We start from the raw sequence: 12,643 nt of genomic DNA on the forward strand, positions 1-12,643 counted from the left end.
ATACAGGGGCACATAGACACTATCCAGCATATGAGTGGTGTACTACACTATTAAAATACAAATATACAAGCGCAGGTCTCCGCAACCCCTGTTCTCATAATGTGTAATGGGTATCACGGTGTGTATCATAACGCGTAATGGGCATTACGTTGTGTGACGGAACATGTAAGTGAAATTACGGTGTGTAAAATAAAAAACTGAACTGAAGCAAGGGTTTAAAAAAAGGATAAGGCAGGCCAAGGGGCAGGCCACTGTCCGGGAATCTCTCAACACAAAGGTGGTACTTTGAGGGAAGATTTCTCTCTAACCAAATGGACTAGTTTCATGGGACCAAAATCATTCAAAGCCCATTCAAAATAATTCTGGTCTCATATAAATGTGTCAGATAGTTCCGAAGATGTAGCTGGTAAAACTATACAGCCGGTTTAATGGGGGGGGGGGGGGGGGGTTCTCTCCCCCTCGCACCAGAAAATGCAGGGACTAGGCTGGTATAAAAGGGGCCAACCTGGGAATGTCCCTGCATCATCCTGGGACCATATTTCCGGGTAAGTCCCTGGATTGAAAGGGGTATTATTTCAAATAGCCGGGACCTGCAGTGCTCTGAATACAGCTGGGCAGCCCCCCCCCCCCCCCTGCTCTCTGTAAGCAGCACTTAGAGTAGCATAATCTTTAATAGGCATTATGGTGTTTGGCATAATACCTAATGGACATTATGGTGTGTGGCTTAACATGTAATGGGCAGTATGGTGTAAATTTTTAATTTGCGCCTTTGGTGCGCAATGTCCTTGATAATGAAGCACATTGTGAATTCTGGCTCAATTTGTGTAGCATTATGTTAGTTTTGGCTCAATCCGTGTGGCATTATGTGAATTTTGGCTCGATCCGTGTGACATTATATGAATATTGGCTCGATCCGTGTGACATTATATGAATTTTGGCTCAGTCCGTGTGGCATCATGTGTAAGGGACAAGTATAATGGGTTCTAGTACTTTGTTTCATAATGTGTTGAAGTTGTATATGGTGTGGTACACCAAGGACATGCCCCTTTTTGAGTGGCCACACTCGTGTGCACAACTACTGTACATCCTTCACTTTTGTCGGTAAGGTGTGCCTGTGTACTTTACGATACCTCTTCCAAGCTTGGGTGCTAGGACATCGGCGCGTGTCTAAATTTTGGGGGCCTGGCCTGCACTGCCATTTTTTTGGGATGTTCCCACGATCAGCGGGACAGTTGGGAGGTATGTATTACTAAAGACAGGAGTATTTTAGCACTTGATTTAAATTATAGAAAACAAATGTACTGTAGTTGGAAGGGGCTTATGGTTGTTGTAGACTACCACTGATGATTTAATTCACAAAGATGTAATTTGGCATAACATAATAGTGAGCCTTTTTTCAGTAAAGACTAGTTTTGCAGTTTCATTCATTTAGATTTACAATGCAATGACGTTTCAAAGTTAGAATAAATACTGTATGTAATATATCATTAGTAATTCTATGAAAAATATAGACAACTACTGCAAATACAATGTGGTGGCATGCTCTCAATTTAGTTCATTTAGTGCATCAGGTATATTGTGCATGCCAACTAAGAACAGTTACCATCCTGATACTGTATATCCATCACTGTTGACAACTCGACAATCTAACCTACCCCACAAGCTCGTTGCTTAGGGGTCATCCTCGACTCTGACCTGTCCTTTCTTCCCAACATTTAATCTGTCTCCAAATCATGTTACATGCATCTAAAAAAACATATCCAAAATACGACCGTATCTCACACAAGACACTACTAAATCTCTTATCCATGCACTCATTATATCCCGCATTGATTATTGCAATAGTCTCTTAACTGTTCTTCTAAAGAACAGACTCTCACCACTACAATCCATTTTAAATGCTGCTGCTAGGCTGATCCTTCCTTGCAAGACGCTCATCGTCGGCTGATCCGCTCTGCCAGTCCCTCTATTGGTTACCTGTATCTTACCGTATTCAATATAAAACACTTCTACTAGCATATAAAGCTATTAACCATACTGCACCAGTATATATCTCTCCACTTATAACAAAATATCTCCCATCTCGACCACTCCGCTCTGCACAAGATTTGCGTCTCTCTTTTGAACGGATCACTAGCTCCCATTCACTATTACAGTACTTTCATCGGGCTGCTCCCATCCTATGGAATGACCTTCCACGCACAATAAGACTCTCTAGCCTAGAGAGCTAGCCTCCAAACTTTCAAGCGTTCCCTGAAAACTCACCTCTTCAGGCAAGCCTATCATATTTAAGTTCTACACGCATAACCCTCTGAGGCACTTATGTATTATATAACTTCCCTTCTGGACTTGTAACTTGGTGGGACTGCTATGCTATTACTGATGCCTGTCCTTGTGTTTCCCTCCTATATCCCTATAGATTGTAAGCTTGCAGCAGGGCCCTCTAACCCCCAAGTTTTCTGTTACCCAGTTTGTTTTATCACTGTCTACTATTGTAAAATTGTAAAGCGCAACGGAATCTGCTGCACTTTATAAGAAACTGTAAATAAATAAATAAATAAATAATAAACCATTGGAGATGATGTCATGCTGAGGGGACTCTCTTCCTGTTTGTCTCCTGCTACTTTCACTTTGGAGGTTATCCTCGTTGACTCGCAAGGACTTGCGAGTCCACCAGGCGCCGCCCGCATGGCCACCTGCCACCCCCTCGCACGCTGCTGGCCCATTCCTATTGGCACATCCCCGGCCCACGGCCTATCACCTCCCGGCCCCACTGTTGTGTGCGAGCACCTCAGCCCCTATTTTCCAGCAAGCAGCACCATCCCCACAGAAAAAGAAAGTAGGATTCCTCTTCCAAAAGTGTAAGGTGCAAGTGCAGCATTAGTGCAATTTCTTTATCTGCTGTGGCATAGTTCTTTAATATGATAGTATAAAATTTGTGTGAGTAGTGCAGGGTAACTGCAGGGTTGGCGACTCTCCCGTAATGTCAGTGAGACTCCCGGAATCCTAGGACATCTCCCGGACTCCTGGAAGAGGGCCCCTTTTCTCCCGCGGCTGCTGCTTAGCTTCTGCAATATGTACTGCGTATGTGCGTCAGCGGGGTCATCGCGTCATTGCTGCCAGATGGAGGAGAGAAGTTGAACTGGCACCCGGCCGGGTGGCCGCATGTTGGAGGAGATGCCGCGTGTAGCCACCGTGCTGCTGGAGGGGGGCACTGTGAAGCAGCTGGAGGGCTGCAACCCCAAACAGTACTGCCCGAGGCTGGGGAGACCACTGATCAGCTGCACCCTGGAAGCCTTCAAGAGCTTCAGGGGGATACACTCTGTGCTGTGCATAGGGCTGAAAAAGGGTGGTTGTGGGGCCAACCTATTAGGCGCCTGTGGTGGGATGTTTTGTGGAGCTGCTACTAGGGAAGGGGGTGAGAGCCCCTAGAGAAAAGCAAAAATACAAAAAGAAAATAGTAGCGCTAGACAATATCAAATATAAAAGTATTACAAATTTATTACACACAATAAAATAGCACAAGAAATGATTAATAATGCATATGCAATAGGCAAGGCACCTATTACACTACTGGTGGTCCATTCCTAGTACACCGCCGAAAAGTTGGATCCAATATAGTGTCCAGAATACAAAGTGGGTATAGTTACCGCAGGGAAGTGTCCACAAGAAGATATTTAATCCTTGGTAAGGAAGAGCAAATGCTGGAGTCTTCAGGTGGTGAGATGGAGTCCCGAATATAAGTGCGGAGATTGATAAACCAAAAGATCTGTTCTGGAGGCGGCTGGTCTGGGCCAAATGGTAGCGATATAAGCTTTGAGAGGTGCCAAGGGGTCTGCTCCTGACGCGTTTCGCTGTATCAAGGTACAGCTTTATCAAAGGAATGATGGTATAGCTGTAGTGTGGGTTTATATACCCTGCTCCTAATGAGTAATCAATTACACTTGTGCTTGTTACTTTCATAAAAAATACATAAAAAACGATAGAGAGATGAACATGGAGGCAAGATAAAAAACATATAATCAACATAGTGTGCAAAGGATACTGATATTATATGGATTAAACATTTTACATACAAGGGTTAAAGGGCACTGGGATCTCATTGGTCCGTAGATTTATAACAAAATCTGTCGGTAACCATGGTTACGTAAACAAATAGTGGGTAGACCAATCATAGTTGCTATAGATATGTCACATGCTGTTAACTGAAAGGAGGTAGGGCGGAAGTGCCGTTATGCGATCATGTGATCGGAATTAGGAGCGCACGCTATCTGGCGTGCGGCTCAAGCCTCGTTTTGATAACGAGGTCTGACAGAGAAATAGCCAGTGTATGTGATCGGAATTAGGAGCGCACGCTATCTGGCATGCGGCTCAAGCCTCGTTTTGATAACGAGGTCTGACAGAGAAATAACGGCACTTCCGCCCTACCTCCTTTCAGTTAACAGCATGTGACATATCTATAGCAACTATGATTGGTCTACCCACTATTTGTTTACGTAACCATGGTTTTCGACAGATTTTGTTATAAATCTACGGACCAATGAGATCCCAGTGCCCTTTAACCCTTGTATGTAAAATGTTTAATCCATATAATATCAGTATCCTTTGCACACTATGTTGATTATATGTTTTTTATCTTGCCTCCATGTTCATCTCTCTATCGTTTTTTATGTATTTTTTATGAAAGTAACAAGCACAAGTGTAATTGATTACTCATTAGGAGCAGGGTATATAAACCCACACTACAGCTATACCATCATTCCTTTGATAAAGCTGTACCTTGATACAGCGAAACGCGTCAGGAGCAGACCCCTTGGCACCTCTCAAAGCTTATATCGCTACCATTTGGCCCAGACCAGCCGCCTCCAGAACAGATCTTTTGGTTTATCAATCTCCGCACTTATATTCGGGACTCCATCTCACCACCTGAAGACTCCAGCATTTGCTCTTCCTTACCAAGGATTAAATATCTTCTTGTGGACACTTCCCTGCGGTAACTATACCCACTTTGTATTCTGGACACTATATTGGATCCAACTTTTCGGCGGTGTACTAGGAATGGACCACCAGTAGTGTAATAGGTGCCTTGCCCATTGCATATGCATTATTAATCATTTCTTGTGCTATTTTATTGTATGTAATAAATTTGTAATACTTTTATATTTGATATTGTCTAGCGCTACTATTTTCTTTTTGTATCTGTGCATAGGGCTGCTGGAATGTGTACACTGTACAGTGGCACATGGGGGCTGTACAGGGGCGGGCTGGGCCGGGGGGACACCACGGGCTGATCCCATCATACCAGGGCACCACAGGCTGCTCCCCCTGTATAATTATACCAGGACACCGCAGGCTGCTTCCACTGTATAATTATACCAGAACACCACAGGCTGTATGTGTCCTGGTAATAATTATACAGGGGGAGCAGCCTGTGGTGTCCTGGTATAATTATACACGGGGAGCAGCATGTGGTGTCATGATATAATTATAATTATACCAGGACACCACAGGCTGCTTCCACTGTATAATTATACCAGAACACCACAGGCTGTATGTGTCCTGGTAATAATTATACAGGGGGAGCAGCCTGTGGTGTCCTGGTATAATTATACACGGGGAGCAGCCTGTGGTGTCATGATATAATTATAATTATACCAGGACACCACAGGCTGCTCCCCCTGTAGAATTATACCAGGACACCACATGCTGATCCCCCTGTATAATTATACCAGGACACCACAGGCTGCTTCCACTGTATAATTATACCAGAACACCACAGGCTGTATGTGTCCTGGTAATAATTATACAGGGGGAGTGGCCTGTGGTGTCCTGGTATTAGCTGAACATTAATTCCAAGAGAGGAGGAGAAAAAAAGAAGTACTCTGGGTGGGGGCACCCTTGTATCACAAACAATAAGAATTGCTGGTATTGCTTATTTTTTAAAACATAGTTTTTTTATTAGGGAGATTATTAAAAACGAGGTATAGGTGGTATGATTCCTTGTCACAGGAAAAAGCGCTCTGCAAAAATATGAGTGGATAGTGAGGCTGGTGATAGCCTTGCAGCTAATTACACACTTCTTGGTGTAATTCTGTGATCCTCATATATCCCCAATTGGTCATGCCAACAAACAGGTAAATTGTATTGGGGGATTATAATCATGGGTCACACTGAGAGGACAGAATGGTGGGGCAGCCAATAGCACATTTAAAATGCAGTGTCACTTTCCCTATCTCGCTGCTGTTTGACCTGCAGCAGATTGGAGTGTAGATCTGCTAGTGTGTATGGCTATGGCTCGTAGGGTGAGCAAAAAAGTGTACTGCGTGTGAGCGGGCTGGAAAAGGCACAATTACACCATTGATATGCGTATCTAAATATAAGAGGGGGTCCGCTGGACAAGTCCAGTGGTTACCTTATCCTGCTGTGGTGATATGTGCACGGAGTCCCTGACTGCTACGCTGCTCGCTTCCGTCCCACTGTCTCTCAGCTGAGCACCGGTCACGTGTGTACATCACGTGGTCGGCGATCCCGACGTACGATTCGCTGGTGGCGCTTGGTCACGGGAGGTGTGGCCATCTGCTGGGGGAACCCTGTAAGATATTGTCATTGACAGCCTATCGTCGGCTTTCCTGTGTAACTGACAGCGTGATCCGTCCTATTAGATCGTGGCTGTCCCTTCCAATCGGATGTGGGGGCTTGGTTGCCCCAGCCTATCAGGTTCAGAGACTGTTTCTCCTAGTCATGTTACGGAGGTCTGGATATGCTGTATAATCAGCGTTTTCTAATGATATTAGATAGTTCTAATAACGCCTATAGGTAGTCTTGGTTATTACAGGGATCTTTAGATACATATTTGTTTGTATTGGGGTTCTTTGGTGCGGTTGGCCACTGGTTGTCAGATGCGGATATCTGAGGTTTTTTTTTAAAATAGTTTAATAAAAAAAATTTTTGGTTAAAAAAGGGGGTAGAAAAACTTACTGTTAGTTAGTTTAGCTGGTATTCATGGAGGGTTCTATCTACAAGAGCATGGTTGGGATATGTCCCTTCCTCAAATTGGTTTGTTCGGCGCCCAGTCCTATGTACTCATATGCTATTGATTTATGCTATAGTGATAGTGAAGGTGAGTATATTGTGAGGGACCACAGTGTGTTGTACCTCTATCGTGAAAGATTAAATAGAGTGTATCTAGTATATTGGTGTTATAGTTTTAAGGCCCAACTGAGTGATGTGATAATATAGTGTAATTAGACATTGGTAAGAAATATGATAAAAAAGATATACTACAATAGGTAATGGTGCATTTCTTCATTATAACGTAATTACATATATATTAGATTATATAGTGTCGCCAGAGGTCTCAGTTTGAAATACGATACCGGGTGTTCCTAGGTGGTCTCCCATCCTAGTACTAGCCTAGCCCTTTGCTGCTTAGCTTCCAAGATCGGCAGGATTTGGGCGATCCAGCACTGGTTTGATCGTATTATTTTTGTTTCCATCTGGTTTGTGAGATCCAAGAAGTTATGTACTGGTGGTTAGGGTAATAGAAAGGGTGCAAAAACAAAAAGTGCTATAACCTTAAAAATTGTGAATATCTGTGCATAGTGAATTGAAGATACCCTATTAGAAATAATATTGACTGTGGTTGGGTATGATGTGAGACTATATGTGCTTTTGAGCAATAGGGTTGCTGGTTTTGGAAGAAGAGTGACAGTCACTGGTTCCGTCTTTAATCTTCTTAGAGGAAAACACCATCATTTATGTTTTCATTCATCCCGAGTGGATTGATTGTGTTGAGTTTGAAGATCCACTCACTTTCCTTCCTGGCTAGGGTGTTGGTTAGGTCTCCACCTCGTATTCCCAGGTTGACTTTGTCCAGGCCAAGTACTTTTAGTTCTTTGTAATTGTCCTTGTGTGTGGAATAGGAAGTGGCGGGCAACAGTTGTTAATTTTTTCATTTTTGTAAGGTCGGATTTGGCGTTTCTGATTGTCCCGATGTGCTCCAATATTCACTGCTTCAGCGGTCTGGTCGTCATCCCGACATATCTTTGTTCACATGAACAGGAGATACAGTAGATGACTCCTTTTGTATTACAATTAATGTAATGTTGTAATTTCACATTTTTTCCGAATCTGTCCTGGATTGTATGTGTGGGCAGATTTTGCAATTCCCACATGGGTACGTTGTTATACTTGTGGGTTTCCTCCGTCTTTGGAAGTGGCTGGATACCAGTTGGTCACGAAGATTCCTTGACCTCCTCCAACTCATTTGTACCCATGGGCTCAATTTTTTGTTGAGTGTGGCGGCTAGGTGTAGGACTGCCCAATGTTTTTGGATTGCATTTTTGAGTAGCCTCCATTCAGTGCAGTAGTTGCCCACAAATCTTATCGTATCGCCTTTTGTTTTTTTGGTCTTTTTATAGATGAGGTCTTCCCTTTTCTTTGTTGCAGAGTTTCTAATAGCTTTTTTTATAGATGTCTTGCTATAGCCTCTGTCCTGGAGTCTCGTAGATAGGTCCTTGCTCATGGTTCTGAATTCTTCCTCGTCTGAGCAGTTCCTCCTGAGTCTGAGGAACTCACCTTTGGGAATGTTTTCGATTGTTGGTAGAAAATGAGCACTGGTTTGGTGTAGTAATGTGTTTGTTGCGGTTTCCATCCTATATAATCTTGTTGATATCATGTTCTCATCGTTCTTGTAGATCATTAGATCCAGGAAGGGTAGCTGTTCTTGACTGATGTTGTGGGTCAATCGGATGTTCAGGTTGTTCTGATTGATGTGTTTGATGAATTCCATCAAGAGGTCTTGTTCGCCTTCCCATATCAGAAAAATATCATCTATATACCTTACCCACATTGCCACATGTGAGGTAAGGTTTTCGTTCTGATCGTTGAATACGTAGACTTCCTCCCACCATCCCAAAAAGATATTGGCATAAGTGGGGGCACACGCTGCCCCCATTGCAATTCCGCGTATTTGTAGAAAAAATTGGTCATTAAAGGTGAAGAAGTTGTGTTGGAGTACAAATTTAAGGAGTTTACTGAGGAGTTTGTGAAAGACCTCCATTCCTTCTGTTCTCATAAAGTACTCAGTTGCCTCTACACATCCATAAACCATGACCAAGGTGTAGAGTGACTCGACATCAAGAGTCACCAAATGTTGGTTGGGTTCCAATTTGATATCATTCAAGCGGCAGAGAATGTCTGCTGTATCTTGTATAAATGATGGGAGTTGGATGGCGTGGTGTCTTAGGTGCAAGTCCAAGAAGGTGCTAGCTCTCTCCGTAAGTCCCCCAATTCCGGAGACTATTGGGCGTCCGGGGGGGGTTTCCATGTTCTTATGCACCTTGGGCAATAAATAGAATGTTGGAATTTTTGGGTTGTCGTTCCGTAGGTATTTGTGTTCTCTAGTGGTGATGGTTCCTTCTTGGAGAGCTGTGTCAATGATGCCATGATATTGTGATTTGTAGTTCTCAGTGGGGTTAAACATGAGTTGTTTGTAGCAGCGGGTATCATGTAATTGGCGATGGGCCTCCTTGAGGTAGTCCTCTTGTGCCCATAGAACCACGTTTCCCCCTTTATCAGAGGGTTTAATTACTACATCCGTCCATGTCTTCATTTCTTTCAGGGCTGCTCTTTCTTGTCAGTTTATGTTGTCTTTTCCATTTCTTGATGTTATTTTAGTTGTGTGAATTTTGTCAAATTCTCTTGAGACAGCTCTCATGAACACTTGAATCTCTGGGCTGATTTGTTCATTTGGAAAAAAGGTAGACTTCTTTTTCACTTGTGGGCGTTTCGACACTTCCCATTGTAGTGTTTCTTGGGGATTGGATTCGAGCATGAGATCTTCCAAAGCTTGTAGTGCTTCCTGCTCCTGATGTGCTAATGTTCCTGATTCTAGCAAAGGTTCTCTGTTGATCGAGATTGGAGTTTCTGGGGGGGTTTCCCTGTTCCCATCATACATTTTTGTTAGTAGGAGTTTCCTGCAGAAGAGTTTGAGGTCACATTCCCAACCAAAACGTGAGCAATGTTCTGTAGGTGAGAATGATAGTCCTTTTCCTAAGATGGATATCTGTTCCTTGCTCAGTTGGTGTTGAGTGAGATTTATGATTTTGAGTTGGTTATCATTATCATTATCTCTTTGAGGGCAGGTGTGGTCTTTATCTACAGGGGTACGTATTGTCTCCTGCGTGTGCTCTTCCCTGGGCCGAGTATCTGTGGGGGCATCTCCCATCTTCCTTTTCTTGTGTTTCTTGCCCCCCCTCCTCGTGCGCCTGCTCCTGTTTTTTTCTTCTGTCCTCTGTGCGCTCCCCTAAAAAAGAGGCAATTCTGGTTGGTGGAGTTGTGTCTCTACCAGCAGTATTCTGCCGGTTGGATGGGTGTTCTTCCTCCTCTTCTGTTCCTGAGGTTTCAGTTTCAGATGTAAAATAGTTGTCTGGATTTCTGGGAGTTCTTTGTCTCCTTGTTGTCCTTTGCCATCGGAAGATTTGACCAGAGGCAAAATCCTTTCTATCTCTGGCAAATTTGTTTTTCTTTCGGTCTATTATACCTTGCTCGTAGTTTTTGAGGTCCTATTTGGTTTTCTCGAAGCATTTTTGGAACTGTCGGTCTTTTTCCCATTTCTCCAATGTTTTGCCAAGATCCTCCATGTCTCTCTCGCATTCTTCCAATACTAGGTTGTTGTGTTTGTTTAGAATGTGCATGAGATTAGTGGCGCATTTAAGAAGAACATCTTCCCATTCTTTTTTGAGATTTTCACTTGCTAGGTCAAAGGTGGGAAATACTCGTGGTCTTAGCCCTCTTGGTGATATTTTATTTTTGATGTAGTTTTCCGTGGTGATGAGGTCCCAGTTGACTCTTGTATGTTTATACAGGGTATTTTTCAAATTGGTGAAATCTTCTTCCCAGTTGGTATGGGGTTCATTGCTGAGTGCTCCACTTGGGAAGATTTCTTCCAAATTCTCCTGGTTCTTGCGTCTTGTAGAAAGTTCCTCTTTTAAATTAAATTCATAATGGCTGATATTCTTCACCCCTATTTTATTTGTGGGGACAAGGAAAGTTATGCCATTTTTTGTGTGAGGGTTATACCGTGCTGGAACTCTCTGGAAGACTGGATTTGTCCAATAATATACGTATCAGAACGAGGTGGGGGAAGTATGGGGGTAAGGGACAGTATGGGGGTAAGGGACAGGTCAGTGGTAATCAGCCACTGTAGATTTATACAGGTATGATATAAGGTCTGTGAAAGACTGGCGACAGGTCCTATAATGGACAGATGGGTCCAGAACACCAATAATTTGATTATGTGGTGTTCTTTGTGTTGGACCGCCAGTGGTGCTCCCCTGAGTATATAATGTATTAGCTGAACATTAATTCCAAGAGAGGAGGAGAAAAAAAGAAGTACTCTGGGTGGGGGCACCCTTGTATCACAAACAATGAGAATTGCTGGTATTGCTTATTTTTTAAAACATAGGTTTTTTATTAGGGAGATTATTAAAAACGAGGTATAGGTGGTAGGATTCCTTGTCACAGGAAAAAGCGCTCTGCAAAAATATGAGTGGATAGTGAGGCTGGCAGCTAATTACACACTTATTGGTGTAATTCTGTGATCCTCATATATCCCCAATTGGTCATGCCAACAAACAGGTAAATTGTATTGGGGGATTATAATCATGGGTCACACTGAGAGGACAGAATGGTGGGGCAGCCAATAGCATGTTTAGAATGCAGTGTCACTTTCCCTATCTCGCTGCTGTTTGACCTGCAGCAGATTGGAGTGTAGATCTGCTAGTGTGTATGGCTATGGCTTGTAGGGTGAGCAAAAAAGTGTACTGCGTGTGAGCGGGCTGGAAAAGACACAATTACACCATTGATATGCGTATCTAAATATAAGAGGGGGTCCGCTGGACAAGTCCAGCGGTTACCTTATCCTGCTGTGGTGATATGTGCACTGAGTCCCTGACTGCTACGCTGCTCGCTTCCGTCCCACTGTCTCTCAGCTGCGCGCCGGTCACGTGTTTACATCACGTGGTCGCGATCCCGACGTACGTTTCGCTGGTGGCGCTTGGTCACGGGAGGTGTGGCCATCTGCTGGGGGAACCCTGTTAGATATTGTCATTGACAGCCTATCGTCGGCTTTCCTGTAACTGACAGCGTGATCCGTCCTATTAGATCGTGGCTGTCCCTTCCAATCGGATGTGGGGGCTTGGTTGCCCCAGCCTATCAGGTTCAGAGACAATGGGTGACATTCTATGGGATGAGATCTAATTGGCGTTAATTAGACCACAAAATGGCGACATCGCATTTTTCCATTAACCCCTTCCCGACGGGGCGTTTTTTGTTAACTTTTTTTTTCTTCCTCCTTGCGTTCAAATAAGCGTAACTTTTTTAATTTTCCGGCTATATAGACACATGAGGGCTTTTTTTTTGCGGGACAAGTTGTACTTTTTAATGGTACCATTTACTATATTGTATAATATTCTGGGGAATCAGGAAATAATTCAATGAGTTCATAGTTCGTTTAAAATGATGGGTTATCTTTATTCTATGGGTCGTTACGATTCCGGTGATACCAAACTTATATAGTTTTCGTTACGTTTTACCACTAAAAAAAAATAGAAAATTTTACGGTTTTTCTAATTTGCGTCGC

The 12,643-nt window shown here is 43.3% G+C and overlaps 1 protein-coding gene and 1 pseudogene across 1 annotated transcript in view; both read right to left on the minus strand.

The window, feature by feature from the left end:
* Positions 1-12,643, minus strand: part of LOC146080738 (collagen alpha-2(VI) chain-like) — a 191,619-nt gene that overhangs the window by 95,953 nt on the left and 83,023 nt on the right. The window lies entirely within an intron of this gene.
* On the minus strand, positions 7,365-7,483 carry LOC146005960 (5S ribosomal RNA; annotated as a pseudogene).

This window comes from Crinia signifera, chromosome 5 (genome assembly GCF_055691185.1).
Source record: "Crinia signifera chromosome 5, ASM5569118v1, whole genome shotgun sequence".
NCBI classification, from domain to species: Eukaryota; Metazoa; Chordata; class Amphibia; order Anura; family Myobatrachidae; genus Crinia; species Crinia signifera.